Source organism: Medicago sativa, chromosome 6, assembly GCF_051527215.1.
Source record: "Medicago sativa cultivar Bolivia chromosome 6, Bolivia_mono, whole genome shotgun sequence".
NCBI lineage: Eukaryota > Viridiplantae > Streptophyta > Magnoliopsida > Fabales > Fabaceae > Medicago > Medicago sativa.
This window is the reverse complement of record NC_140754.1, coordinates 65,346,895-65,357,562: the sequence shown is the minus strand read 5'-3', so window position 1 is coordinate 65,357,562 and position 10,668 is coordinate 65,346,895. Positions and strand designations below refer to the sequence as shown.

Here is a 10,668-nt window from a genome sequence, read left to right as displayed (position 1 = left end):
GCGGTTTGGCTCTATCAAGTTTTTGGCGCCGTTGCCGGGGAGTTGTTGCAATTTGATTAACTTTTTTTTAACGATTAGACTGAAAAAAAAAAAAAACTTTTTTCGCTATTTTATTTTATTTTATCTTTCTTTCTGAAAAAAAAAAAAATCTTTTCCGTTATTTTATCCTATTTTATTTTATTGTGTTTCTTTTTATATTTCTTTCAAAAAAAAAAACATATATATATATATATAATATATATATTATTTCCTCTTTTATTATTATTTTACTTTTATTTTAAAAAAAAAAAAAAATCTTTTGTTTTATCTTTTTTTTTATTTTATTTTATTTCTTTCTTTCTCTATTTCTTCTTTTTCCTTTAACTTCTTGGGAAGATAATAACGATATGACTAAGGAACGCTCTCTCAAAGAGTATGCAATCCCATCTTCAAATGAGTCATATGATGCTATTATGTACCCAACGGTTGAGGACAATTTTGAAATAGAACCTGCACTTGTTCACTTAGTGCAGCAAAATCAATTTTTCGGATCACCCACTGAGGACCCGAATTTTCATATTTCAACCTTTTTAAGACTCAGTGGAACCTTGAATGCAAACCAAGAGGCCGTAAGGCTGCACCTCTTTCCTTTCTCCTTAGGGGGTAGAGCTAGTGCTTGGTTTCATTCATTGGAAATTGGTTCTATCTTTTCATGGCAACAAATGAACCAAGTTTTTCTTGCCCGATTCTTTCCCTATGCTAAAACCGTCCAATTAAGGATTCAAATCACACAATTCACTCAAAAAGATGGAGAATCTCTTTACGATGCATGGGAGCGTTTCAAAGAAATGCTTAGACTTTGTCCCCATCATGGTTTAAAGAATTGGCTTATTATTCACATTTTTTATAATGGTCTTTTGTATACCACAAAAATTTATGTTGATGCAGCTGCAGGTGGAGCTTTAATGAACAAGAATTACACAGAAGCATACGCCTTGATTGAAGACATGGCTCAAAATCATTACAAGTGGACCGACGAGAGAGCCATCACTAATTCTTCACCCTCCAAAAAGGAGGCAGGTATGTATGAAGTCTCTAACTATGATCACCTTGCCATTAAGATTGATGCATTAACCCAAAAAATTGAAAAAATAAATGTTAGTGTCATCTCTTCTTCTTCTGCATCTCCTTCTTGTGAAATTTGTGGTGTATTTGGCCATTTTGGCATTGATTGCGAACTAGGTAGTGTTGTTAGAAGTCCTGAGCAAGTAAACCATGCTCAATATAATCAAGGGTTTAGAAACAACCAAAATTTTTTTCAAACCCCTCAAAATCTTTTTGGACAACAAACAACACCACCCAGTTATGCAAACAACCAAAGAGTCCCTCAAAAATCCAGCTTGGAACTTTTTTTAGAAAATTTTTGTATAAATCAATCCGAGCAGCTCCAAGAGTTTGAAAATCAAACTGAATTTTTGAAGGACTCTATTGCCAAACTTACATCAACAGAAGACTCCATAGTTACTCACAGTAAGATGCATGAGACTCAGACTTCTCAAGTACCCCAACAGGTGGCTACTTCCTCACAATCCTCCGAAGTCCTCCTAGACCAAACCGAAACCAACCCCAAAAACCATATAAGTGCTATTACTCTTAGGGATGGTAAACAATTAGAGGACCCCGTTGTGAAAATTAAGAACAATGAAGGAGAGATAGGGAGTGATGAGCCTCAAAGTGAGAAAGCCATAGGAGAGAATGAAAAGCCATTCGTTTCACCATCTCATGAGCATGAAATTCCATTAACACAAGGGTTTGATGAGTCCAAGTTAGATGAGCAGTTTATGAATATTATTGAAATACTTCCAAACAAATTGTCACCTAAACTTAAGAATCTAGGAAGCTTTTCCCTACCTTGTGTCATAGGATCTGAAACTATAGACAAAGCCATGTGTGATTTGGGAGAGAATGTTAGTTTGATGCCATTGTCCCTTTCTGAAAGATTGGGTATAGGATAGATAAACCACTTTCTAACCGTCAAGCTAATGACTCTAAACGAGCGCTTCGTGGGAGGCAACCCATGAATTTTATTGCTTTTATTTTTGTTTTGTGTTATTTTAATTTGTTTTGTAGGTATTTGTCCAAATATGATACAAAAAAGTGAAAGAAAGTTGAAGCCATTGACCTGAAACAAAAACAAAAAAAAAACAAAAAAAAAAAATTTTCAAAAAAAAAAAAAAAAAATTGTGCCTAAGGTCCAGAGGCTAGGCACGGCCGTGCCCAAGAAAAAAAAAACTTTTTTTAAAAAAAAAAAAAAATTTAAAAAAAAAAAAAAAAAAAATTATTTTTTTCCCTCATTCAAAATAACCTCTTTCATCCTTTATCCATAACCCTCTAAACCAAATTCATATACCATTAAACCATAACCCAAAAACCAAAACTTTTTCATCAATCTCCATCATTCAACTCTTAAACTTCACTTAAACCACAACCCCATCACTAAACCAACCCTTCCCAACCAAAACCTTGCCTAACCCTAACCTTCACCCAAAATCCACACCAAGTCAAGTTAAGGTCAATGGCATCAATGAAGAAAGGTAAGGAGATTGAAGATTCCGGAAGTGGTGCAAGAAGCAATCAACAACCTGCAATCATAGGATCGAATTCAAGGATCCCGAGCAAAGAAATAGGTATAAATCTCTAATCTCTAGAACTATCTCTACTTGCAGGTACCTTGATGTTAATGTTATGGATAGACTAGGAATATAGGATAATGTGATTAGGCTGTTGAATAACACAACCCTATGCTTAGGTACCTTGAAAGGTTTATGGCTTGCACCGTATAGAGTAGGAAAGAGGTAGGGAATGATGAGAGCTGTTTATGTTGTGGGCTATGCTTTATAACCATCATATTAACATTTGCTATTATTTGCTTGATTATCTTGTTTCAATTGTTAAAAAGAAATCGAATGATAAGGGTGATATAATGGTAGGTCGAATCATCACTTTGCTTGTTAGAAAGTTTGGGGTGAGTGTGAATCAAGGGATCAAGAGGATAGAGGGAAACTTTTGTCTAGACTTACATACTATCACTACTTTGTCCTTAGAACCCATGAACCTACTCACAATTACCAATATGAATGGAGAATTATTAGAGCTTATTGTTTGATTATTCTACCTAATCCGGACATAACTAATCCGGAGGTGGTGGAAAATTTGCTTTATGTTGGTACTAACCCACAGGTACATAATGTTGGTGATGATGATGGTAATGAAGGGGAGGTAGGTGCAAACTTGCACCATGAACAAGAAACCGGTGGAAGCTATAATGATGAACGGCGGGCATGGATGCAAACCAAAGTTCAAAGAATAAGCACCAAGCAACAAAGATAAGGTGTTGAAAGGAACAATGTCCAAAGGAGCAATCGAATAAATGAAGAAAACAATCAAATGCTCCACAACATGATACAACACCTTCACCTCCAAAGGTCTACTTTATGAACTTCAATAAAATTGTGAGCTTTCCTCTTCCTTTACTCTTTCTTCTTCCTCCTCTTCTTCTACTTCTACTCCTTCTTCTTCTTCTTCTTCTTCTTCTTCTTCTTCTTTTATTTTTTCTTTTTGAATCATTGAGGACAATGCTTCCCCTAAGTGTGGGGGGGGCCTAATAAAGTGTCTAGAGTCGTAGTGTTCCCAAACTCCCTTGAACTTTATTCTTTTGTTTTGTTTTTATAGCAAGAGGCATGATTAGTAGCTTGTTTTTAATGTAAAAAATGGCATGAAAATTTTTGTTTTGTCTCTTTCTTAAAGGTTGCCTCTTGTACATGAAAGTAGTTTCTTGTGTTTCTTATGTTCTTGCTATACCCATGTCATGTTTTATTGTGAAAATCTCCAATGAGAAAAGCACCCGGTTGCAATCCTTGAGTAAATGTATGAATAGGTATTTTAAGGAACACGTTCTATCTTTAGTGTTAACTTAGACCCTTTAAAGTCTTAAGAGTAAAAGTAGTATAAGTTTGTGTGGGAAAATTAATCAAATTGTTCTTAATTGTTATATTCTTATTAATTTGTTAATGTTAAATGGGGCGGGAGAATGGCACCAACATATGGGGGAAAGGACAATTACATCCTAACTTCCTAATTGTGGTGGTGACTCCTTAATTTGAACTTAAAGTGAAACAAATTCATCAATGCTAGGGGGAAAGGACAATTACTTCCAAAAAGACTTCCTACGCGGAGATGAAACAAATAAATAATTTTGCAGCACTGCTTAGGGTGATTTTGAATCTAGGGGGAAAGGACAATTACATCCGAGAAGACTTCCTACGAGGATAGATAGCCCCTAAGCATCTGCAGCCCCTTGTGCTTAATTGTTAAATTAATTCAATCTTAACTTAAATTCCCATCACTCTTATATGAAATGAAGAAAGGACTTTTCTCGGTTACTTTAGCATTAAGGATAGAACCTATTCCTCATAATATCTGTCTTATACAGGAGCAAGAAAAGGGTTGGACTGCACACACACACTCACTTGAGACTTGATGTTGGGTAGAATAGGTTCATGAGAAGTGTTTGAAGTTGTAATTAGTGTACTTGAAGCAAAGCCTTTCTTTTGAGACATTTGTTCTTAATATTGCCATAATCAAATCTTTTGTTGCTGCTATGTCTGTTGCCTTTTGCTTGAGGACAAGCAAAGATTCAAGTGTGGGGGAGTTTGATGAGTCATAGATAGTCTATTTTATTGCTTTATTTAGTTTAGTTTTATTTAAGATTTGATTTGATTTTATTGCATTTTATTTCCTTTTAGAATATTTTACTTTAAATTGTCTTTTATTATATTTTAGGAACGAATATATGGTGGAAGGTGTCTTGGAGCAAAAGAAAGAGGACTGGAGCAAATACAATACAAGAATACGAAGATACGAGACAAAAATATGTCTCTACCAAGTCAGAAGCTTGGCACGGCCCGTGCCAACATGTGGCACGGCCCGTGCCAACATGTGGCACGGCCGTGCCACCCTCCAGGACCACTTTTGCTGCTTTTCTTCAAGCCCAAGTTACTCCGTTGCAGCTTTACTGTTTTGCCCTTATAGTTGCTTAGTTTCTAAGTCAATTGTAAAGCTATAAATAGAGTAGCACTCCATCATAAACATTCATCTTTTGTTCTTGGAATAAAAGTTCACTTTTATATTATTGCTCTTTTATATTACTGTTTTCTCTCTTCTTCCCCCTTGTCTACAATGAACGTTAGTGAGTAGACTTCTTCGTCTTGGGATTGTTGGTAAGTCTAATGACATAATCCTAAACAAACCAAGCTTAAACCCTAATTTCTATGTAACCCTAATTTCTAATCTAGATTCACCGTCTTAACGTGGATTAACAATTATCAAACTGTGGAAGCGAAAGCGGAGGGTTTGATAATCGTTAATCCATCATCCCAAACATCAATTCATAAAGCGAGAGCGGAGCTTTGATGTTGGAACAAGTGAATCTAGACAATAATTGCAAAACAGTGAAATAGTCTTTGCAATTATTGAGACAAAGAGTAGTTTCAATCCTCTATGCATCTTCTAGTAATCATGTCAGTGAAATAGGCTTGGTTACTAGAAGTAAACTCTCATCGGACTTTCATCGGAAAGGTGAGGGGCTAAGGGAAACCGGTCTTTAGAAATTAAGGTGTAAACCATGAAATTAGATGTTTAAGTCTTGTTTAGTGAAGGGTTTGTTATTATGATAAACCAATAATCCCAAGGCTCTTTTATTATTATTGTTATTTATCTTCAGCAATTAACCCCCTATTTCATAATCTTTCTTCTTTTCTAATCATTCTCTAAAAGCTAATTGAATTCACAACTCCCTAGCGGAACGATACTCTTCTTACTACTATTACTTCGATAGGCCGTGCGCTTGCGGTTTGGCTCTATCAGTAAGACCCAAAACTGAGGCGGCCATCAGCAGTGTCCTGAAAGTGGTCGAACGTTCCAGCGAGGGGGTCGGTGTTGTGCCGACGCGAGTCTCGCGTTTCCCTTTTTGCTGGAGTCGCGACCATCTCAGGCACGAGCCCGTTATGTACCGGCGTGATTACGATAGGTTGATTGATTGAGACCAGATGAGTCTTGCGAGGATCATTAGGTTTGTGAAGTCCTTTTCTCGATCGGAAGTGGTCCCTGAGGATGGTAGCCCTGTGTTGGACTCGCGGGGGAATCCGATTCCCAAACCTCGCTTGATCGACACCCAATCCTTGGTGTCTTCTAGGGATCCTTTAGCTCTTCTAGGTATGTTAGTGCCATTATGTTTTTCTTTACTCTTCTGTTTGCTTGAGTTTCTTGATTGATGATTCACCTTCGTTTTTTCACGTGCAAGAAAGATGTCTCACATCCGTTCCCTAGTGAACAAGGCTAACCAGAAAGTCACTGGTCAAGCTAGTCGCAGCAGGAAGAGAATCGAGCAGCGGGAAAGACCAGCGGACGCTTTGCTCCCAGTTCGTGTGACTGATGACCAGGTGGAAGAGGAAGAGGCTCCTTTGAAGAGGAAGATGGTCACTGCTTTGGACAAAGGCAAGTGAGCCCAAACTTATGAGGTAGCTTCTTCTTGAGGTGCACCTTCCACCGACGAGGGCTTGTTTCAACTTCCGAAGGTATGGTCTCATTCGGATCGCTTTGGTCCCCAGGCCTCGCTGTACCTTGGTGACTCCGAATTGAAAGCCATTCGTGACTTTGGGACTGCTGGATGAGCTCGAGCCATAACTGAGGGGGTCGTTGGCGCTTTGAGGGCCTTGGAGGTCGCCGTCTTTCTCAACAACTCGTCTATGGAGGAGGCTGTGCGAGCCGATGCTTTTGCTCGAGAGCGAGAGACAACGACCAAGAAGGTGACCGACCTGGAAGCTGAGATAGCCACCCTGAAGGCGGGTGCTACTGAGAAGGACCAGATGATTGCTTTCTTGGAGGAGAAAGTTGAACTGGGGTCCCGCTCCCGTTGAGAGACGAGCTCTGGAAGATGCCCTCCTTGACGCAACCCAGCCTGGTGAAGATGAGACCGAGGATACGGCGGTGTTAGCCCGTCCCGCATTGGTGTACATGCTTGAGGAGTTGGAGAGGAACCTTGTTGGTGCTGCGCGCCATGGCTTTGAAAATGCTATAGAGCATACATGAGCGTACCTGACCAGAAGGTGACTGTCGGTGCTTTGAATGCGGTGGTTGTGACGGTGGTGGAATATGTCAGAATGCTTCTTGGAGCGGATGGGGGGTGTGTACCTGCAGGCACTCCGACGCTCAAGTCAGTAGAGATCAGAGAGTGAGGGTTTTAGAGGAAGAAAAGAGTTCTACCTTGGGGACTGCATTGAGTCCCCTATTTATAGAGGTGGAGGGCTGCAGAGCCGTTGAGGAGGCACACCTGGCTCTGGCGGTTACGAAATCGTGGAAAGTGTAACCGCCAGAGAGTTTATTGCGAGAACGTGCAGAATGTGCAAAGAGACGTTGGGGTTCGTTTAAACCGGTCTCGTTTGCTTCGTGCACCCCCCCCCCCCCCCCCCCCCCCCCCCTCCCGCGGAGAGAGAGTATGTTGCGAGCAATAATGCCAAACGTGGAGTTTGGGCTTTGAAAGATATTGGGCCTAAGTTAATAATGTTTTTTATTAATTTGTTTATTATTTTTATTGAGAATAATTATTAAAATTTTTACCTAAATTTTTTTATAAAAAAATAAAAAATAATCCATTTTAAAGAAAGATTAAGATTTAATCGTATCACATCATCATCTTTCTTGAACATTCACCATTATAAGTTCTTCAATAACGAATCACAAGTAAAGTTTAAATCGCCATTATTTATGCAATATAATAGTGGTATTATTTATGCAATATAATAGTGGTCAATCGTATAGTAAGTAGGCAAAAAACATAACGGTACGAAAAGAGAAAAAAATTAAAAATTATGTCGTGAGAGTGGTTAACCGTTAAAGATATAAATTTAGAATGATGGTAATTTTGAGTTATTATTAAATATTTAAGAAGTTATTTATTACTAAGAACTTGAAAGCGTGTTTAATCATATTCCTTTTTTAAAATATTGATAATTGAGGATGGAAAATAGAACTTGAGAATTTAATGGAAAGAGGTTGTCATCCATGATCTTCTTAATTCAGTATAATTTTTTCTTTTTAAAAAAATCCAGTCCTGCAAATTGACTGAACTAAATTTGTTTTTCCGTTTGATAATTTACATTTAAGAGTATATAAATTAAGATGATCTAATTGGATTAGTCTGGTCGTGTTGGATTTTGGAATGTGCTCCTTTCAAAGGGAACGGATTGACTCCAGTGTGTTTTCTCTCCTGTTTTCTCCTGTGACAAATCTAAGCCCTTCATTTATTCTAATGGTAGATCAACGGATAGAATTAATAACACATAAATGTTCTCTCCTGAGTTCCATCTTTATTGACTGACGTCGCCGTCGCTTGCTGGTTGTTGACATCATAACCCAAGTATAATCAATTGAATAACAGCTCCCTCTTTGGTCAGGCCGGAAGAATAATCCAAGCAACTGTCATGGTTTTCAAGAAACTAATTGATATAATTTCAAGAAATTGTTATTGTTTCCAAGCAATTTACATCAACAGGTGTTGCCGCACTGCACTGTCGCCGCACTGCTCCACCGCCACACTTTTCCATACGTTTCATTTGGAACTAGACAAGGTTACCGCTACTTCAACCACACCTTCTCTCCCGTTGCGTATCATTGTTCTCCCATCGTGAATCACGGTTGCTAACGGCGCCGGTGTGGAGATCATAATCATGGAGTTTCAAATCATATGGATGGATCTTGTGAACAAGAAGGACTGCGATGGGTTTGTTTGAGGAAAAAAAAAAGGGAAAACTGGATATGGCTCGCCAGAAAGAACTGATGGATAAAACAGGAAAATGGCAAAACCACACCTCATTTATGTGTTATTAATCCTATCCGTTGATCTACCATTAGAATAAATGAAGGGCTTAGATTTGTCACAGGAGAAAACAGGAGAGAAAACACACTGGAGTCAATCCGTTCCCCCTTTCAAAGTGTCAAGTTTGATTTTTTCAATGTCAATTTTATTAGTTTGCCTTCTTAAAAATGAAAAACAAAGACATTGGTATAAATCAAAGTATACAAAATAATAAAAATAAAAATACACCACTAATACTCATAACTTTGTTAGTTATGTTTGTTTTTTTTTTTTGAACAAGCCAAAATGGAATATATTATATTACCAAAGGTGATTCATCTCGCACAAGATGTGCAAAAGAGAACACCCAACATAAACAGAGTTTAGTTACAGTCTTACTTCAAAAGATAAAACGAATAACAGAAGAACATAAACAAAAAGCTACACCAACATAAACAGTCTTACTATTGTTAGTTATGTTTGTTACTTGAGCATTTAGTTTGTCACTGTACTGCTTCTCTAGTTTAGTTACTCAAACTCCATTTGACATACACACACCTTTATCTCTTTCAATAGTAATCATCGAAGTATTTTTTAGTGTTTTTCACCTCATATTAATTGCTAATAAAAAATTACATGTTAGACTATATGATTGGGAAGTATACAATGCTTCAAAAGTGCAAAATACATAATTGTTTCCGCAACAATGATTTTCTCTAAATACATGATGATGAAGATATGGTTTGAAAAATCATTAGGTACATAATATTGAAGCAAAAATGAAGCAATTATACATGGTTGAATGGCCCCACATTATGATGAACAAGCAAGAGGGTCAGGGTCCAAACCTCTTCTATTAACCCAAACTTTTTTTTTAAATTAAAAAAAAAAAATACCAAACCAGATGAAGATATCACTGTAAATAGAAAACATAAAACTCTGTAAAATTCAAAAAATATTGGATTTGTAAAGATCAAACTTCTGCAAGTTAAACTTACAGCTGAATTAGACCAAACTAGATCAAGATATCATTCTAATGACAAAACCTCTTCTATTAACCCAACCTTTTTTACATTCTTGAACTAGACAAACTACAAGACAAACTAGACAATATATCAACGAATTATAACAACAGCCAGAAACTGTAAGTAGCTTATATTCTCCTACTAAATTTCATACTTTGGCTTCTTCAACCGAATATTTTTAACTGCAAATTGCATCTAGTTTCTATACCAATACCTGATAAGAAAATTGTAAAGTATGTCAAACCTTCCCCCTTTGTGTTTGGAAACTAGAGAGCTCAAAATGTTGATAAGAAATAAAAGTGTGCTAGGCATTCATTATGCAAAACTGATGAGAACATTGAGAGGTCTAACTAACATTCAGATAACAGATTAGTTCCCAATTGATACATTGTAAAGACTCCTAAAACTCTCAATCTCAGCCAATTTTCTAACTGACATCATAGCTATAGCAAAGACACATTGTTGAACTCAATCTCGCTCTCAAAATTCTAAGTCTACTTCATTTAAACTCTCAAATCCTTGATAAACCATTGAGACCATTAAAATATGAAAATGAAAATAACAACAGATATAAGTGTTTTAATCAATTATTATTCAATAGAACACACCTTTTTCCTTTCTGAGTATAAATCACTAGGAAGGAATTGATGTGCTTAACATGGAGCAGTTGATGTGCATATCTACTTCTCACAACCAAAAATTGCATTAGAATTTGAATAAGAATTAAAGCAAGAAAAAGTATCAACGTTG

At 37.1% G+C, this 10,668-nt stretch overlaps 1 non-coding gene across 1 annotated transcript; it reads right to left on the bottom strand.

Annotated features, from left to right (window-relative positions):
* Positions 1-749: 749 nt before the first annotated feature.
* On the bottom strand, positions 750-856 carry LOC146916362 (small nucleolar RNA R71). Its single transcript, XR_015017117.1, has one exon. It is a non-coding gene; the product is annotated as a small nucleolar RNA R71 (small nucleolar RNA).
* Between the last annotated feature and the right edge of the window lie 9,812 nt (positions 857-10,668).